Consider the following 21,598-nt stretch of genomic DNA (forward strand, 5'->3'; position numbering starts at 1 on the left):
CTCCCCTGCAGGTCTCTTTGTCCTCCAAGCCTCACAGGCTACAGAGCTGTCCCCAAACAGCCCTGCCAGAATCCAGAACCCTTCGGGCAGATGCCCCCTTCTGTGAGAACGCCCATCGCAAGCCAGTTGTGTGCCTGCCCCTTGCCTTGGTGTCCTTCAGTCTTGCCTGTCACCCACCAATCATTCCCGTGGCCCCTGCCAGGCGCCAGGCACCAACTGGGCTCTGAGTTCATTGTCACACTCAACCCCCATAGCCAACGGGTCGCAGCTGAGCGGCCAGCCCTGACGTCGCCTGAGCGTGCTCCTTGGGACCCAGCCCTGATGGACTGTCTGTGCACAGGATGGACGGGAGTCACAGACCCCCCAACCCAGCCCAGGGCCCAGCAGGGACCATAGCAGCTCAGGGTGGGAGGAGGGAGATGAGTCAGCCTAGGAGCCGAGGCACTTAGGCTCAGATTCAGTCCCCAGAAACAGGTCACATAGCTGACTAGAGGGAGTGAGGCGTGGAGTGGGTTGGGAGGGGCTGACGCCTTCACTCCTTGGTCTCCAGGGCCCAGAGCACCTAGCACAGCACTCCAGGGCACCTAGCATAGAACTCCAGGGCACCTAGCACAGCACTCCAGGGCAGGCGTCAGTGCTTGTGTGCTGCACAGACGGTCTGCAGAGACAGGAGCGGGAGGAGCCACAGCCCACTCTGGCCTTGGGGCACCTAGTCCATTCCTCACTCAGCAATTCCCAGCCATCTCCTAAAACCTCTACAATCCCAGCACCTTGGAGGCGAAGGCGGAGGACCCGCTTGAGGCCAGGAGTTCCAGACCAGCCTGGGCAACATAGCAAGACCCCATCTCTCCAGAACATTTAAAACAAAACAAAAAATACCTTTGCTGTTTTCACTTCTTCACCCAATTTTTAGCCTTAGCTGCCTCCTGCCCTCTCACCCTCCCCAGGCCTCCATCCATGGCTCCAGAGGCCACGCTCAGTCCCATCTGACTCAGCCCATCAGCAGCGTTCAACAGAGCTGGTCACTGGTCACTCCAGCACAGCGCGCCCTTGGTGCCTGAGACCCACCTGGCCTGGCTTTCCTCTGACCTTTCTGGCTGCTCCTTCTCACTCCCTGCCTTTGAGCACTGAGCGTCCCAGGGCACTGTCCCTGCACCCGGTTCCTTCCTGTGCCCACTCTCGATGCTCTTACCACCCGGTGATTTAGGCACACCCACCAGCTGGCTACTCCCACCTGCACACCTTCACGCCGCACCCCTAGTGAAGTTCAGTAGCCACCTACCATCTTCACACTTGCACCTGGATTTCCAACCCTCTTCTCTCACCTAACACACCCAGAGCTGAGTCTTACCCTCTGCTCCTCCCACTGTCTCATCTATCCCAGGCCACACCAGCTCCACGCCTCCAGTTGCTCAGAGCAAAACCCAGTTCTCCTAACTCTTCTCTCATATCCCGCATGTGATCTGTTGGCCAATCCCACCGACTCCACCTTCCAGCTGCATCCGGAACTCAGTCCTCTGCCCTGCCCTTGTCCACACCACCGTCCTCTGTCTCCTAAAGTGTAAACAACTCACTAACTCGATCCTGTTTCCTTCTTGTCTACATGATGCCTGTTCCAATTAGCAGCCAGAGAGATTCTGTTCAAATTAGATCAGACCATGTCTCACTCCTCTGTTCAAAACCCTCCGACACCTGCCCATCTCAGAGTAAAAGCCAACGCTGCCCCTGTCACTCTCAGCTCTCTGACCCACCTCCTGCCTCAGGGCCTTTGCACCTGCTGTCTGCTACCCCACATCCTCTGCCTGGCATATTCCCTCACTTCCCTTTGATTGTCACCCAAAAGTTAACTTTCTCTTTTTTTTTTTCTTCTTCTTTTTTTTTGAGACAGTGTCTCACTCTGTCGCCCAGGCTGGAGTGCAATGGACCGATCTCAGCTCACTGCAACCTCCGCCTCCCAGGTTCAAGCAGTTCTCCTGCCTCAGCCTCCTGAGTAGCTGGGCCTATAGGCGTCCACCATCACGCCTGGTTAATTTTTGTATTTTTAGTAGAGACTGGGTTTTGCCATGTTGGCCAGGCTAGTCTCGAACTCCTGACCTCAGGTGATCCACCCGCCTTGGCCTCTCAGAGTGCTGGGATTACAGGTGCGAGTCACCGCACCTGGCCCCAAAAGTTAGCTTTCATAGTGAGCTCTTTCTATTGGTCTGCTAAGGCTTCCATAACAAAGTACAACAGCCTGGGTGCCTTAAACCTCAGATGTCCATTTTCTCACAATTCTGAGTGTGAGAAGTCTGAGATCGAGGTGTCGGCAGGGCCAACTTCCCCTGAAGCCTCCGCCTTTGACTTGCAGAGGCCGTCTCCTCCCCATGGCCTTCGCTCTGTGGATTCGGGTCCAAATCGTGTCTCATAGGACACCAGTCCTATTGCATTAGGACCTACCCTAATAATGTCATTTAACCGAATCGCCTCCTTAAAGTCCCTGTGTGCAAACGCAGTCACATTCAGACGGGTGGGGGTGAGGATCTCGACATGGACTTTTGGGGGGACAATTCGGCATGCAACAGCCTCCCTTACCCCTGCGCCACCGCCTTCCACCCCGTGTGCCTCGCTCCCCTTCCCTGCTTGGGTTTTTCTCCTCGGGCACTCGCCACTGTCTGCCTGTTGCACTGTGTCTTTCATTACACACTGAATTCCTCACCTGTGTCCCCTGCCGCAGTGTGAGCCCCGGGAGTCTTGTCTGTTTCACTTTCTGCTTTATCGGCCATGCCTGTAACAGCCTGGTAAGGCAGGCACGACCTTAGTATAACATAATTAACATCTATAGTTAATGTATATTGACTCGATAAGTTAATTAAAGCCACAGCTGTTTTTGCAAGGCCTCCGGAGCATCCTGATGTCCCTATTTTTTTCCTTTATTTTCCTGAAAGATTTCTTTGTGGCTCTGAGCACGGACTCATCTTTGGAAACACGTGTCACAGTCATTCACGCCCCGCTTTTGCTCGTTCATTCGCAGCCTGCTTCCTCCTTGCCACTTTCTTCCTCCACCCAACTGTGAAACAGCCTTTTCGTTTCTTAACCTTTCTGTGGCTCCAGAAGGCACATCGTTTTCTTCCCTCCTGCCCTTCTGTTTGGTATTTAAAAACACACCCCGAGAGGCATAAATGCAGTTTTTTTCTTCTAGCGAATCTTCTGTAACCGTGAGCGTTGCTTTAAGAAGACTCAACAGATAACAAGTGTAAATGCCAAAAACATCAACCAACGGCAGAGGGCCAAAGGGAAGGGTAACTGTTTTACTAAAAGGTCTTTTTTCTTTATTTTTAAGGATTCGGTGTGCATTTCCTTCGTGGTGGTTTTCCTTTCGTGCTCAGAAAATGTGATTTGACTTACAAATTATAATTCCTATTATACTATTTAGAACACTTGTACTACATGAAGGTAGATGCAGCTGTCCTAGCATTTTTTCGGTAAAATGCTTACAAATACTTTGGGCTTTTCTTGACCTTTTCATTTTTTCCTCCCAGGGTTTCTGATTGCTGACGCGGGCTCCTGGCTTCGCCCTCAAGGGCTGGTGTAAGCCCGAGCAGCAGCGGAGTGGCGGCTCCAGGGAAGGGGAGATGTCAGGGGAGGGAGGAGTCTTCCTCCCAGATCAGCTCACAGAAACCCCTGTGCCCATCACACACGCCTGAGCTCCCAGTCCTCTGGGTGTTCCTCGCAGCTTCCGAGTCCAGCTGTGACAAAGGGAAAGGCACATCACAGAATGGGGTTCCAAAGACTTCACAGCCAGGCTCCCTCATTCCTCGGTGAGAAGCAGCAGAATGGAAGTGCACCCAGAGAGCAGGGAGATTGTGCAGGCCCAGAGAGTTTAAGAGATGGCACAGGCATGTAGAGGCAGAGGTCCGGTCCTTCACCCGCGTGCTTACTGAACACATCTGTTGCAATAGTCCTGTGCACAGAAACATGTTGAGAATGGGGGGGGATTCAGCGCCTGTGCTCCCACCAGCCGCTTAGCAGGAAAAAATCCAGGAGGGTACAGGAAAAAGTGAAAAGTGGTTTGCATTAGCCTATAGGCATAATGACACATCCCTGCAATGGAGTACTACACAGCCTTTAAAAAGAACAAGGTGGGCAGGCACAGTGGTTCACACCTGTAATCTCAGTACATTGGGAGGTGGAAGGATGGCTTGAGCCTGGGAGTTCAAGGGCAGCCTGGGCAATATAGGGAGATCTTGTCTTTAAAAAAATTTTTTTAAAAATTAGCTGGGCATGGTGGCATATCCCTATAGTTCCAGCTATGCAGGAGGCTGAGGTAAGAGAATTGCTTGAGCCTGGGGGTGCAGGTTGCAATGAGCTGTGATTGTGCCACTGCACTGTAGCCTGGATGACAAAGTGATACTGACTTGGAAAAAAAAAGAACAAGATGATTCCATAGAATAGGTGATACAAATCAGATGAAGAAAGTAGTCTTTCATCTGTGTGCTCAAACACAAGAGGAGAGCTAGGTGGCATGGACGTATTCACAGACATCCATGTCTGTCTCTGCTGACATATGCATGGGTACTGTCTGCCGTGGGGAAGGGAACAGAGGAGTTGGGGCAGAGAGACGAATTAAACGTTCCATCGTATGTATGTCCTGTATGCAGTTCTGATTCTCTGACATGCGGATGTCGTACTTTTTCTGCTAACTACTAGTTAATTACTACTAAAAACAGATTTTTTTTTCCTGGAGACAGAGTTTCACTCTTGTCACCCAGGCTGGAGTGCAGTGGAACGAACTTGCTCACTATAACCGCCGCCTCCTGGGTTCAAGCAATTCTCCTGCCTCAGCCTCCTGAGTAGCTGGGATTACAGGCACCCGCCAACACACCCGGCTAATTTTTGTATTTTTAGTACAGACAGGGTTCCACCATGGTGGTCAGGCTGGTCTCGAACTCTTGACCTCGTGATCCGCCCACCTCAGCCTCCCAAAGTGCTGGGATTGTAGGGGTGAGCCACTGTACCCGGCCTGAAAACAGAATTTTAAAGCTGTTCTTTGGCTGCCCTGTGTTCTGACATCTCTCATGGAGAGTCGCGGTTACCTTCCCGCAGAACCACCGAGATGGACTCAGGCCCTGCAAGTCTAGTTTCCTTCCCACTGCTCCTTATATATCCTTCCTGCAGGCGCTGGCAGCTCTCAAGCTCCCCAGCATCCCTCACTTGACCCTGCTCGCAGGGGGCCAGGCCCACCTTCCTGCTGGCCACAGGCCCTTTAGACCCCCAGTCCCGCGATCAGGGCTCTCTCTTAGAAATGACTATGAATGAACTGGTTCCTCTCACTCCTTTGTTGGCGCTCCTTCTTCACTTAAAAAAAACATACGTTGGCCGGGCGCGGTGGCTCACACCTGTAGTCCCAGCACTTTGGGAGGCCGAGGTGGGTGGATCACAAAGTCAAGAGATCAAGACCATTCCGGCCAGCATAGTGAAAACCCTGTCTCTACTAAAAATACAAAAAATCAGCCGGGTGTGGTGGTGCATGCCCGTAGTCCCAACTGCTTGGGAGGCTGAGTTAGGAGAATTGCTAGAAATCGGAAAACGGAAGTTGCGATGAGCCAGGATCACACCACTGCATTCCAGGCTGGTGACAGAGCGAGATTCCATCTCAAAATATATATATGTGTGCGTGTGTGTGTGTGTGTGTGTGTGTGTACCAATGTGGAACACAAATATTTACCATTGTGACTATTAGCAGGTGCACAGTTCAGAGGCATTAACTGCATTCACATTGTCGTGTGACCATCACAACCATCCATCTCCAGAACCTTTTCCTCTTCCCAAACTGCAGCTCTGTCCCCGTTAGCAGTAACTCCCAGCCAGGCGCGGTGGCTCACGCCTGCAATCCCAGCACTTTGGGAGACTGAGGTGGGTGGATTATTTGAGATCAGGAGTTTGAGACCAGCCTGGCCAATGTGGTGAAACCCCGCCTCTACTAAAAATACAAACATTAGCTGGGAGTGGTGGCAGGTGCCTGTAATCCCAGCTACTTGGGAGGCTGAGGCAAGAGAATTGCTTGAACCTGGGAGGTGGAGGCTGCAGTGAGCCGAGGTTGTCCCACTGCACTCCAGCCTGGGCAACAGAACAACACTGTTTTAAAAACAAAACAAAACCCTGCCCTCCCTGTGCCCCTGGTAACCACTCTCCAGGGTGCCTGAGTTGGTGCAAAAGTAACTGAGGTTTAGGGTTGTGAATTTTAAATCATTTTACCTAGGCTCAAACACATCTTTATTAATCAAAATAGGAACCATTACAGTCAACACATTTTTGCCAACGAGAAATAAGTTTGTTTACTCCTGTAGCGTAAAAGTCTGTGCGTTGGGATTCAGCAAACTCGTGGAAAGCGTTTTCCTCATGCTGCTGGTTGTGGAAGCGTTTACCCTGCAAAAAGTCGTCGAGATGCTTGACGAAGCGGTAGCTGGTTGGCAAGAGGTCAGGTGAACGCGGCGGTTGAGGCAAAACTTCACAGCCCAATTCGCTCAACTTCTGAAGCATTGGTTGTGACGTGTGGTCGGTTGGGCGTTGTCAGAGAAGAACCGGGCCCTTCCTGTTGACCACTGCCGGCTACAGGCGTTGCAATTTTCAGTGCATCTCATCGCTTTGCTGAGCATGCTTCTCAGGTGTAATGGTTTCACTGGGATTCAGAAAGCTGCAGTGGATCAGACTGGCAGCCGACCACCAAACGGTAATCGTGACCTTTTTTTGGTGCAAGTTTGGCTTTGGGAAGTGCTTCTCGGTCCAGCCACGGAGCTGGTCATCACTAGCTGTCATATAAAATCCACTTTTCATGGCACATCACAATCCAGTCTCAAAATGGTTCCTCGTTGTTGAGTAGTAGAATAAGAGAAGATGATACTTCAAAATGACGATTTTTTTTTTAATTTTGCCGCTCGAGACGCCCAGTCATTGAGCATTTTCCCCTTTCCAATTTGCCTCAAATGCTGAATGACCGTAGGACTGTCGACATGGAGTTCTTCGGCAACTTCTTGTATAGTCATAGGAGGAGCAGCTTCAGTGACTGCTCTCAGTGGGTTGTTGTCATCTTTCGATGGCCGGCCACTATGCTCCTCATCTTCAGGGCTCTCATCTCCTCTATAAAACTTCCCGAACCACCTTGCACTGTATGTTCATTAGCAGTTCCTGGGCCAAATGTGTTGCTGATGCTGAGAGCTGTCTCTGCTGCTTTATGACCGAGTTTGAACTTGAGTAAGAGAATTGCTCAACTTTGCTTTTTGTCTAACATCATTTCCATAGTCTAAATAAATATAGAATAAACAAGTAATAAGTCATTAGCAAACTAAATAGAGAAATGCACATTAAAATGATGTGTAACATAACCACATTGATTTAAGATTGTATTCCAGTATCAAATGGCAAATTTCAACAATGCAAAAACCTCAATTACTTCTGCATCAAACTTTCTGGCTCTGAATTTGCCTCTTCCAGGTGCCTCGTGTAAGTGGAATTGTGCGACGTTTGTCTTTTTGTGACTGGCTTCTTTCACTTAGCGTAATGTCTCCGAGGTGCATCCCCGTTGCAGCCAGTGTCAGAATCCCCTTCCTTTTCAAGGCTGGATAATATTCCATTGTGTGGGTAGACTGTATTTCGTGATCTGTTCCTCCGACTATGGACACTTGGGTTGATCTCGCCTTTTGGCCATTGTGAAGCAGCCTGCTAGGAACATGGGTGGACAAATGTCTGTGTGAGTCTCTGCTTCCATTTCTTTTGTATATATGCCCAGAAGTGGAATTGTTGGGTCATATGGTAATTCTGTTTCATTTTTGAGAAGCTGCCCTAGTGCTTTCCACAGCAGCCTTCAATTTTGCATTCCTCCCAGCAGAACACAAGGGCTCTGGTTACACTACATCCTCGCCAACACTTATGTTTTCTGTTTTGTGATAATAGTAAGCCTACTGGGTATAATGTCATATCTCCCTAATGGTTAGTGATACTGAGCATTTTTTAAATTGGTGTTTTGTATATCCTGCTTGGGGAAATATCTGTTCAAGCCGTTCATCCAACTTCTCTCTCTCTCTCTCTCTCTCCCCGCTAATTTTTTGAGACAGGGTCCTTTCTCCGAGATGAAACTTGCAAATGTTTTCTTTCATTGTGTGAGTCACCTTCTCTCACTGTTGATAGCGTCCTTTGATGCACAAAAAGTTTTTGATCTTGATGAAGTTTAATTGTCTATTTTCTCTTTTGTTGCCTGAGCTTTTGGTGTCATGTCCGGGAAATCACTGTCAAATCCGGTGTCATGAAACTTTACCCCGATAAGGGCTTGGTAGAGTTCACTTTCACATTCTGCTTTTTGATCCATTTTGAGGTGTGTGTATGTGTGTGTGTGTGTGTGTGTGATGAAACAAGTGTGCAGCTTTATTCTTTTGCATCTGGATATTGTTTTCTCAGCATTATTTGTTGAAAAGACCGTCCTTTCCCTGCTGAATGACCTTGGCGTCCTTGTTGAGAATCAGTGGCCTGTCTTCACATGAGGGTTCATTTCTTTCTGATCTCTTTCTTCCATTACGTTAGTCTATTGTCTCTCTCTATGCCAGGACCGCACTCTTTTGTTAGTGTAGGCTCGTAGGAGATTTTCCTTCCCTTCCATCTTGTGTCCTTTCCCTGACTTGGAGATATCCAGGTCTCTCCTGCCGTCCATGCCCCTCAGCCTCCACCCTCCTCCCTAATCCTATTTATCGCCTAGAGCCCCAAATTCAGACCTTTCTCCCTTATCTGCACCCATTAAAATGCATCCATTCTTTGCCTCTTTCCTTCAAGTTCACGACTGACCCAGTGTGGAGTTTATGCTAAGGTGCTGATGGCAGCCCATGGCGTCAGGCACTCTCCCTTTTACGTGCCTCTGCCGGGTCACCCCATCCATACAGGCCTAGCCCGCCGGCCACCGCCAGGCTTTCTCCCAGGTTGTCGGACTCAGACTACAGCCCTGCCTCCCTCCACTCTGCCCTCACCACTGCTTCAAGGGCCATCTCAGATCTTGACCCCATCTTCCCCCCAAACCTGCAATAGCCCTTCAGTTGCCATCTCTGACCCACCCACCCATCCAACTGCAAACCACTTAACTTGGTATTGCACTGGTATTATACCCAAAATATAACCAGAGCCCTGACCTTCCCTTCGCCTCCATCACGGCTTCCCTGTCCCAGCCACCATCAGCCTCTTAGCTGCTCCCCCGTTTACACCCTGGCCCTCCACACAACAGCCCAAGTGACCCTCCTCAGGTGTAGGACGGACAATATCACTCCCCTGCCCAAAATCCCCCCACATGTCCCCTCCCCTGCCAAGGGATTTCCAAGGACTTAGTGATTACCACCATGAAACTCCATAGGAGCCACCTGACGTCAACTCAGCGGCTGGCACAGGCGTTTAGTGGACCATCCAGGGGGCTGCAGACGGATGGCGTGACCACCAGGCAGGGCTCTAGAGGGGCCTCATCTGTGCGGAAACTGTCCCTTTGTGACTGGCCCTTTGCTTCCGCGTCGTATCCTGAGGGTGCATCCGCAGTGCGCGTGCGCAGCAGCCCCGTCCTCTGAAAGGGTGAGTCATATCCCGTGGTGTGGATAGACCACAGCTGTTCATCCATGCATCCACCTTTTGGGTATTGTGAATAATGCTATTAGGGGTGTATGAATGTCACTTGTTTTTTAAAAATCAAATTTGATCAGGTATAATTTATATGCAGTAAAATGTATCCATTTTCATGTGCAGTTTGCTAGGTGTCAACCAGATACAGAACGTTTCCATTGCCCCAGAAAGTCCCCGTGCCCTTTGCAGCTAATCTCTCCCCCGATCCCCAGCAACCCCTGCTCTGCTCTCTGCCACTGTAGGTCAGTTTGGCCTTTTCTTGTTTTTCTTTTTTTTTTTTTGTTTTTTTTTTGTTTTTTGAGATTCTGTGGCCCAGGCTGGAGTGCAGTGGCACGATCTTGGCTTACTGCAACGTCCGCCTCCGGGGTTCAAGCGATTCTTCCGCCTTAGCCTCCCGAGTAGCTGGGACTACAGGCGCGCACTGCCACACCCAGCTAAGTTTTGTGCAGGGTTTCACTGTATTGGTCAGGCTGGTCTCGAACTCCTGACCTCATGATCCACCCACCTTGCCTCCCAGAGTGCTGGGATTACAGGAATGAGCCACCCGGCCTGGCCTATTTTATTTTATTTTATTTTGAGTTAGAGTCTCACTTCATCCCCCAGGCTGGAGTGCAGTGGCGCGATCTCGGCTCACCGCAACCTCCGCCTACCAGGTCAAGCAATTCTCGTGCCTCATCCTGCCAAGTTGCTGGGACTACACGCGCACCTGGCAGTTTTGCCTTTTCTAAGGGTTTATAGGAATGGAACGATATAGAAAGCACCCTTTTGAATCTGGCTTCTTTTGCTCAGCAGAGCGTTTTGGGGTTCACTCACGTTGTGTGTGTCCTTTATTTGGACAGTTACTGTTCCATTGTATGGCTATGCCACGTGTGTCCACTCAACTCCAATGGACATCTGGGTTCTTCCCAATGTTGGCCACTTGTGACTCAAGCTGCTACGGACATTTGTGTAGAAGTCTTTGGGGAAACATACGTTTCTGTTTCTCTTGGGTAGATACCTAGGAGTGGGCCTGCTGGGATGGATGTGGTAAGCGTATGTTTAGCTTTTTAAGTAATGACCAGAGTGCTGATTTGCAGTGTGGTTTAGTCTCTTACACTCCCAACAGCGATACGTGAGAATACAGATTTCTCCATGTCCTGATCAATATGGTCACTTTTTAGTCTTTTCCATTCTAATTGTGGGAAAGAGTATCTCACGGCGGTTTTAATTTGTATTTCCCTACTGATTAATGATACTAAACATCTTTTCACATACTATTGGTCATCCATGTACCTTCTTTGGTAAAGTGTCTGTTCAAATCTCTCGCCCATTTTTTTAAATTAGGTTGTTTATACTCTCAAGTTGAAAGAGTTCTTTATGTATCTCATTATCAGTCCTTTGCCAGATAGACGTATTGTAAATATGTGTATCTCCCACCCTGTGGCCAAATTTTTCATTTTTTAACAGTGTCTTTCAAAGAACAGGAGTTATTTTTGTAATGAAATTCAATTTATCAGGTTTTTTTGTTTTACGGATGATATTTTTCAGTATCCAGTGGATTCTTTGTTTGGCTTCTTTTGCACATTATACTTGAGATTCATTCATTAAATGTTGAGAAATGCTGAATGTATGATAGAATATATTGTTTGCTAGGAAGAACAATGGCGAGGAAAACCTAGCTGCCCCCGCTCCAAGTAGAAAACTACTTGGGGCATTCTAAAGTGTCAGGACTTTCGATATTTGTATTTACACATCTATATCATACACTGGTGAAAACGTATCTTACACCGGTTAAAACAATTCTTTTATCATACTCTGGTTAAAACAATTCTTTAAGCGTGGGACATCTGGCCCTGCCTCCATAACTCCCTGGTGGAGAATACTTTTTAATTTTTCTGTGATCAGTGGTAAGTGAGCATCAGCTGCCCACTCGGTATATTTTTGTGTTATGAGAAAATATTGAACATGTTTGTTAATAATCATCACCTGTTCAGAGAGAATAAATGTGTGGGTCAGAGTCTGCTCCAGGCCTTCAGCCCGGAATGCTGTCAGCCCCTGAGGCTCTCAGCTTGGAAGGCTGTTGGCCCCCGGGATGGACCCACTTTGCTGTTCTATCTGGGTGTCCACTTCTCAGTTCCTTCAGCGCTGCCTGGGTGGGGGTCTCTACGGCCGAGCTGGTGCTCGGTAGCATGTAACTATAGTTCTTTCAGTTTCACTGGCGTGTAGAATTTCTTTGTGTGTACATACTGCGAATTACTTAACCATTCTAATGTGATGGTATGTGAACTGTTTGGGGCCACTACAAATTATGCTGTTGTGAACATTCTTGGACATGTACCCTGAGACACATGCACTTCTATTTCTCTAAGTTTGTAATTTACGGTGGAATTTCTGGAGGATGGAACATGCATAACTTTGACCATACCAGATAATGCCAAGAAGCTTTCAGAAGTGGTTAAACTAATTTACACTCCCATCATAGTTTATAAGGTGCTTCACATTCTGATTAATACTATATATTTTCCTTTTTTTTCTTTTGAGATGGAGTCTCTCTCTGTTGCCCAGGCTGGAGTGCAGTGGCACCATCTCGGCTGACTGTAGCCTCAGCCTCCCAGGTTCAGGTGATTTCTCCCACCTCAGCCTCCCAAGTAGCTGGGATTACAGGCACATGCCACCACGCTCAGCTAATTTTTGTATTTTTAATAGAGATGAGGTTTCACCATGTTGGTCAGGCTGGTCTCGAACTCCTGACCTCAAGTGATCCACTCACTTCCACCTCCCAAAGTGCTGGGATTACAGGTGTGAGCCACAGAGCCTGGCCAATACTTTATATTTTAATCCTTTTCATGTTAATCTAGTGGGTGCATAGTGGCCATTCATCTGCTTTTTTTTATTAAGGCCATACATTTCTAAATACTTCTTTAGCCTTTCAATGTCTTCAAACGTGGAGAGAATAGTATCATAAGCTCCCATGTACTCACCAGCCAGTTTCAACAATTATCAGCTATTGTTAATATTATTTCCTTTAGACCAATACTGGATTATTTTGAGCAAATTCCAGACACAATATCCTTGCATCTATAATTATTTCAGTAAAATAAAATGACCTTTCAAAAAATAAAGACAATATCACTATTTCACACCTTAAAGTTGCAAATCCTCAATATCATCAAATCTGCAGCGTTCAAATTGCTATCTCGTAAACATTTTAATTTCTCATAATCAGGATGCATTTCATTCACATATCTCTTAAATCTTTTAATCTGTACCCTCCACACTCTCCTCTCCTATTACTCCTTGTAATTTATCTGTCATTTATCCTGTGAAGTTTCTCACAGTCTAGATGTTGCTGCATGCATTCCTGCGGTGGTATTTACCATGTTTCTCTGTCCCTTGTTTTTCCTGTAAACTGACAAATTGAAGCACATTCAGAATCAGGATAGTTTTCTGGCATGAATATTTTAATAGGTGCTATGAAAAGGCACACAATATCCCAGATGTCTATTTTTGAGATGCTAGTGGCATTTGATAATCTTTGCCTAGATCCATTATTTCATATGGGCTGCAAATAATTTAGCTCAAAATATTTTCTAATTTTTTCTTGAGACAAGTCTAAAAAAAATTACATGTGTGAGGCGCCACGCCCAGCGTTTTAAAATAGATTTCCAGCACATTCACATTGTAGTCAGAAGACTTATTCTGTGTGATTTCAATCTTTTCACATTTGTTGAAACATGTTCTATTGCTTCATGTATGGTCAATTTTTAAAGATATTGCATATTGTGTTATGTTTATATTTGTCCATTAGGACAATTTTACTACATCTGTTCAATTCTTTTATGTAGTGATTGATTTCTGTCTGTTATTCTATAATATACTTAGAAGAGTCAGCAAAATCTCCCATTATGTACTTTCCAATATACCAGCAATGAACAAGTAGAATTCAAAATTAAAGACACATCACTATATATTTACATTAGCACCCCCAAATGAAATACTTAGTTCTTAATCTAACAAAATATGTACAAGATCCATATGAAGAAAACTTCAAAACTCTGATAAAAAAAAAGAAGAAATAAATAGAGAGATATTTCATTTCATACAAGGGAAGACTCAATATTGCCAAGATGTCAGTTCTTCCCAACCTGATCTATAGATTCAATGCAATCTCAATCAAAATCCTAGCAAGGTATTTTGTGGATTATTGACAAACTGATCCTAAAGTTTATAGGCAAAAGACCCAGAATAACCAACCCAATATTGAAAGAGAAAAACAAAATTGTAAGACTGACACCATCTGACTTCAAGACTTGCTATAAAACAACAATATAAAGACAGTCTATGGCCAGGCGCAGTGGCTCACACCTGTATCCCAGCACTTTGGGAGGCTGAGGCGAGCAGATCACTTGAGGTCAGGAGTTCAAGATCAGCCTGGCCAGCATGGTGAATCCTCGTCTCTTCTAAAAATACCCAAAAATTAGCTGCGTGTGGTGGCAGGCACCTGTAATCCCAGCTACCCGGGAGGCTGAGGCAGGAGAATCACTTGGGCCTGGGAGGCAGAGGTTGCAGTGAGCTGAGATCGCACCACTGCACTCCAGCCTGGGCAACAGAGTGAGATTTCATCTAAAAAAAAAGACAGTGTGATATTGGTGAAAGAATAGTAAAATAGATCAATGAAACAGAATAAAGAGCCGAAACAGACCAATATATATGTATAGTCAACTGATCTTTGACAAAGGGACAAAGGCAATACAATGAAGGAAAGATAATATTTTCAACAAATGGTGCTGGAACAACTGGATATCCACATGCAAAAAAAAGAATTTAGATGCAGACCTTACACCGTTCACAAAAATTAACTTGAAATGGATCACAGACCTTAATGCAAAACTATGGAAATCCTGGAAGAGAACAGGAGAAAACATAGATGACCTTGGGTATAGAAAATTACTTTTTATATACAACATTAAAAGCACAATTCATGAAAGAAATAATTGATAAGCTGGACTTCATTGTAAAGTTCAAAACTCTTGTCTGCCAAAGACAATTCTCTCAAGAGAATGAGAAAGCAAGCCACAGACTGGGAGAACACATTTGCAAATAACACATCTGATAAAGGAATCCTAAATACACAAAGAACTCTTAGAAGTTGGTAAGAAAATGAACAACCCAATATAAACATGGTCAAAAGACTTGAACAGACATTTTGCCAAAGAAGATATACAGGTGGCAAATAAGCATGTGAAAAGGGGCTCCATATCACATGTCATCAAGGAAATGCCAATTAAAGCAATAATGAAACATGACTACACATCTATTAGAATGACCAAAATCACTGAATGATGTCTCAGTGAAAAAAAGAATTATCAAAATTCAAAACATTGACAACACCAAATGTTGGTGAGGATGTGAAGCAACAGGAACTCTCTCTCATTTATTGCTGGTGGGAATGCAAAATAGAACAGTCACTTTAGAAGACAGTTTGGTAATTTCTTACAAAACTAAACATTCTCTTACCATATAATCCAGCAATTGCCCTTCATGGTATTCATCCAGATGAAGTCAAAACCTATGTCCACACAAAAACCTGCAAACACACATTTATCAGCTCTGTTCACAATAGCCAGCATTGGAAGGAACCAGACGTCTTTTAGTGGATCAGTGGATAAACTGGTACATCCAGACCATGGAATATTATTTAGCACTAAAAAGACATGAGCTGTCAGGCCATGAAAAGACATGCAGGAAATGTAAATGCATATTACTGCTAAGTGAAAGAAGTCAAATCTGAAAGGTCACATGCTGTATGATTCCAGTTATATGACACTGAAAAAGACCCATCTATGGAAACAGTAATAAGATTAGAGGTTGGCAAGGATTAGCAGGGAGGGAGGGATGACTAGGCAGAAAATTTTTAGGGGAGACAAACTATTCTGTAAGATGGTGTCATGTCATCATACCTTTGGGAAAAGCCATAGAATGTACAACACAAAGAGTGAACTCTAATGTCAGCCACAGACTTTGGGTGATAATGATGTATCAATGAAGATCAATTGTAACAAATGTACCACTGTGGAGCTCTGTCAACAATGGGGGAGGCTGTGCATGTGTGGGGACAGGAATATTTTGTACTTTCCACTCAATTTTGCTGTGAACCTAAAACTGGTCTAGTAAATAAAGTATATACACATACATATATATATATATAAATTTTTTTTTTGAGATGGAGTCTTGCTGTGTCGCCCAGGCTGGAGTGCAATGGTGCAATCTCAGCTCACTGCAACCTCTGCCTCCCAGGTTCAAGTGATTCTCCTGCCTCAGCCTCCTGAGTAGCTGGGATTACAGGTGTGCACCACCATGCCCGGCTAATTTTTATATTTTTGGTAGAGACGGGGTTTCACCATGTTGGTCAGGCTGGTCTCAAACTCCTGACCTTGTGATCCGCCTGCCTCAGCCTCCTAAAGTGCTGGGATTACAAGCGTGAGCCACCGCACTCGGCAATATATTTTTTAAAAATTTCACTCCATGGTGATTTTTCTCTCATTATAGTTCTGCCCATTTTTGCTTTATATATTTTAGGATGTTAATAAACTTATATGAATTTAGAATTTTTATGCTTTTCTGATGAATTAAAAGTTTTGCTATTAACCATCTTTATTTTGGTAATCCTTTTTGCCTTAAATTGTATTTTGTTTCATATTAATATACCTATACTAATGCTTTCTTTTGTTAGTAACTTCCTAACAGTTTTTCTATTTTTTTCACTTTTGTTTTTCTTATGTTTTTGACGTTTCTCTTACAAACAGTATATAATAAGGTTTTTAAGCTTTCTTTTTCTAATAATCTTTGTCATTTAAATGGAATATTTAGTCCATTTACAAATCACTTGATTACTGATAATTTGGGTTAAGTCTATTTATAATGGGTTTTCTACTTACTCTACTCGTCTGTGTCTTTTCTCTCCTTTGTTCCCGTCTTTCAGATTATTTTCTACATTTTTTTCCCCTTGTATTATTTTGGAAGTTACACACTGCTTCTGTTCTTTTAGTGATTACCCTGGAAATTAAAACATGCATCTTTCAAAAAAAAGTATCTTTCTCAGTAATATTAATCAAGACATTGTAAAGATGTTGAAACACTTTAACTCCATTTATCCCTTCCTAACGGATATGATGCTGTCTTGTGTTTAACTATATGCAATGTATGTGTGTGAGAGAGAAAAAAAAATCATGGCTTTCCAATAATGCAGAAAAAGTGTTTGATAAAATTCAACATCCTTTTATGATAAACACTCTTAGGAAACTAGGAATGGAATGGATATTCCTTCATCTGATTAAGGGTATGCTTGCTCTAATGACTTCAACACTACTGAGCCAGTGTTGTAAGACCAGAAAAAGAAAAAATGATATTATGTTTGATGAATGGAAGAATTAATACGGTTGTCAATTTTCATTAAATTGATTTTTAGAATAAATGTAATCAAAATAAAATGTCAATATGATTGTTTAGGAATCTAATACGTTAATTCTAAAAAATATATGGACATGCAAAAATCCTAGAAGGGTCAATCACTTCTGAAGAAGAAAAATGACTTAGGAGGACTTGTTTTACTTAATACGAAGATAGCTACAGTAATCAAGCCAGAATAGACATAGAGATCAATGAAGCAGAATAAATCATCCAGAAATAGGCTGATGTGTATCCGGACACTTGATGTGGAGCAGTGGAGAAAGACTGAGTGCTGTCTGAACCGTGTCTCCATATGGGGGAAAATGAAACTGGTCCCTGCCTCATACCATAAACAAAAATCAATTTCAGATGTATTAAAGATTTAATGATGCAAGCAAAATAAAGAAACTGTTAGAAACTAGAAACTATCAGATAAAATCATTATAATCTCAGAGTAGGGAAAGATTTCCCAATCCACACACAAAAAGCACTCCCATTAAGAAAGATATTATTGAACTTGAAACACATTAAAAACTTACGTTCATCAAAAGGTTATCATTAAAGTGAAAGGGCAAGTCCCAGAATGGCAGAAGATATGTGTAACATAGGTAACTGACAAAACACTCTTATTCAAAGTATATGAAGTACTCCTATAAATCAATAAGAAAAAGGCAATTCAATAGCGATCCAGGCACAAGACTTACACACACTCTTTACAAATGAGGAATCTCAAATAGCCAATAAGAATATGAAAAGGTACTCAACCTCATTAGTGATCAGAGAAATGCAAAAGAAAATCACAGAGATTCCACTACACACATACCAGACTAGCAGAAATGGAAATATTTGAAACACCAAGTATTGACAAGAATGTGGAGTAACAGGAACTCTCATACACTGCTGATGGGGGCCAACGACAAGAAACGGAATGGCTACTTTGGAGTCTGGCATTGTGTGGTACAGCTGGAGTTACACCTGCCTGATCATCCAGCAATTCACCTTTTAGGAGCATACCCGTGAGCAGTGTCTGCAAATGTGCACCAGATGTATGTGGGATTAGACGCAGCAGTATCATTGGTAATAACCCAAAATGGAACCTATGTATTTGTCAACTTTAGAATGTATACATTTTTGTAGTCATATAATACAGTCGTGAAAATAAATGAACTACAGCAATGTCCAACTTCATAAACAAATCTCACCAACATATTGAGAGAAGCCAGATGAAAACTGTATGATTCTGTCTCCGTAAACTTCAAAACGAGACAGAGTGAAGCTACGATGCTAAAGAATGCACACCCAGGTAGTAAGATACAAGGAAAAGATTTATCACCTAAGCCTGGATGGTGATCATCTCCACTTGGAAGGGAGGCTGTGCTTAGGAAGGGCCCTCACAGACACGATGGAGGGACTACTGAGCTGCTGTTCTACTTTGCCGCCTGATGTATTTTTAAGAGGTATTCACTTTAGACAAATACATTCTGCTGTATTTGTTTTATGGACTTTTCTGTATGTGCTTTATTTTCACAGTAACAAGGGGTTTAAAATATTCAAGGAAACCAACTCCCTTATTGCATGGGCATTGTCATGTCTGCATGTGACCCCTGAGGCTGCAGAAGAAAGCAGCTTACAGAGCAGCCCACCGGCAGCAAGGCCGACCCCACGGAGCAGGGAGCCGCCTGAAGCAGCAGCATTGCAGACTGAGATCGCTGGGCAGTGACTCAGCAGAGGTGAATGGCGGTAGCTGGCTTGGGTCTGCTTTGCTTTGTATTCCTCTATTCTTTTAATTGAACTGCTTCCCTGGCCCTTTAAAGTTGCTTTTGCAGTATTCCATATTATTCCGTTTTCAGATTTCCAACTTTGAATCATCCTTTGAGGAGGTCAGGTTAGGAGTTCTAGTTAATTGTAGCTGTTTTCTCTTAACAGGAAGTAAGATAAACTTCTTTAAAATCATGTAACTATCCTATTTTGCAAGAAGCCCTTGCCTTTAGTAGCCTTAAACACTGTCTGTCAATGTTTTCATTTTCTTTGGAAAACTATGATCAAATTCAATCATTTTAACGTAATTGACTACAACTGCTTTATTAACCTTCTTTTAAAAAGAAAACTACAGCATTTGGTAAGGCTGAGGTAGGAGGATCCCTTGAGCCCAGGAGGTCGAGGCTGCAGTAAGCTGTGATTGAGCCACTGAATTCCAGCCTGGGTTACAGAGCCAGACTCTGTCTCAAGAAAAAAAAAAAAAAAAAAAATTAAATCAAGCAATTTTACTAAATGTAGCAAATCAATTAAACCAGTAAAACTTGCTTGTACATGGGACAGAGCCTCAGCAAGGAAGTTATGTATGAATGTTTTTCTTTACTTTGTTCACTTAGGATACCAATTTAAAAGTTTTATATAAAACTTTGAAAATATAAGAGTCTAGGGTTCAAAAAGCTCTTTAAGGCCAATTTTAATAAGAGGTGATTTGAATGGCTCACGTCTTTCAACATTAAGCATATGTCCATTTTTCAATGCATATTAATAGAAATTCCAATTAAATTTGCCAGTTCTAAAGTGAAATGTTGGTGTGCACTTGAAGCACAGGCAACAGCTGACCTCAGTTCATCATGCTTATCTTGCTGGTTCAACTTTGTGCATGTATAAACTAAAAACAGTTAAAAATGAACTCACCATCCCAGAGAACATTTACTATTTCTTTTTTTGAAATGGCTTAAATATGACTTTCAGAAATGTCTATTTAGTAAAAAGTTAAATGTTACAACATTTTTTTTTTGTTAAAATAACAAGAATATGTATTTCACACTCGGAAAGTTTGTTCGTAATAGCCACAGGAAAACATTCTCTATGACTATCTCTGTCTAGGGCTTTAAAAGACCTCAAAATCCAAAGTCATCATATCCCAAGCTTTTCTTATTTTAGGCAAAAATGACAGCTGCCACTTTTTTGAGGCCTTATGCAATTGGTATACCAGTATGTAGGCTCCTTACTAACACAGATCAAAATCTCTATGAGGCCCAATCTGTAGCTGTCACTCCGGAAAGAAAATCTATGAGTCTGTGTTATGTAATCACACAATTTACATAACAAACCCATCCTGCCCACTATCAGAGATTTATTAACAAACAGGTTGGGTTTTGTTCTGGGGACTGTAGGCTTTTACTTGGATGGCCATGCTCAAGAATTCCAGACACTTGCCAACACTAAAAATGTTACTCTAAATATCTTTTGAGTTCATTTACATAAATCATTTGTTTGACTTTTTAGGTTTCTTGAAGGTCAAATCAGTAAGAAGTAGAGCTCCTTTTCCCTACCACTCGTCCTAAGGATCCTACTTATTCTGTTCTGCCAAGGAGAGCTCTTTCTCTCACTATTCCTTTCAATTTCCATCACCATTGACCCATATCTTGTACATTATGAAGACTAGAGGAAGGAATGTGACAAAAATCACCACTGTCTGAGCTGTGATTTGGAGAATCTGAGATAATTTTCACCTAAAGAGCTGGAATCATGAGGCTGGTAAGACTCTGGTGCTCAGGGAGTTCATACCGGTGTCACCATGCTGCAAAAGCCAGGCACCACCTGAAGTCCCCAGAAAGGCTTTAAAAGAATATGATTCCTGGTGCTCTAGTTACTCAGTGTTTGCCAATACGTTGGTTGACTAGGGCTCTCGGTATCACACGCATTGATGGAGCATCACTTCACTTTCCTCCCACATCTACTGTCTGCAGGAGGTGGACAGACAACAGAGAAATAGGAGCACCTCCCCCACTACGAACAATTCATCCGTTCCTTGGCTATATGTGGAATTACATAAATTCAAATTATACTTAAATGCAGTATTGTGTGTGTGTGTGTGTGTGTGTGTGTGTGTGTGTGTGTGTGTGTGTAGTCTAGAATACGGTCTTTGGCCACATTATCTCTTATACAGAAAAACACAGAACTGCTTTGTTGAAACCACTTAAAGCAGGTACTTTTCAGTAGCAAAGGCGAGTTTTCACGACAATCCACTAGTAATTGCACAGCAGTGACACAACCTGTGTCCGCATCATGGTTCTATAAGCCAGCCAAGACATCAAGGGACACAAACCATTCCTTTTCTGGCGATGACATGACTGTACCGCCTAAACTTTAACAGCATGAAATTTAGAACAAATGTCTGTTATAGGTAACGTCAGGTACAGTTCCTCAATTCCTAACTCAGTGTGAAAGGGCAGAGAAAGTGTGGAGGCCGCTAACACTTGAACCTGCCTGACTGCCTACCACCAGGAACTAAGGCCAGTTTTCCAAAGTGAAATCTGATCTTCTGGAATCTGCCTCCTGCCCACAGTTCTAAATGATGAGAAGCAAACACAACCCAAAAGAGAAAACCAAAAAGTCATCAGTGTTCAGGGCCTTGAGTTCTGGCAAAAGCAAAATTGTGGGGGGGTAGTGGGGGGGCAGAAACAATGCTTTAAAAAGTTACATTATAAAATAAGATTCATAAAAATGATTCCAATTTATCACAAGGAGCTACTTGTTATTGCAACTGGTTTTTTTGCCGGGGGAT

The sequence above is a fragment of the Aotus nancymaae genome, unplaced genomic scaffold, assembly GCF_030222135.1.
Source record: "Aotus nancymaae isolate 86718 unplaced genomic scaffold, 86718_ANA_hifiasm-v0.15.2.pri h1tg000097l, whole genome shotgun sequence".
Classification (NCBI taxonomy): Eukaryota; Metazoa; Chordata; class Mammalia; order Primates; family Aotidae; genus Aotus; species Aotus nancymaae.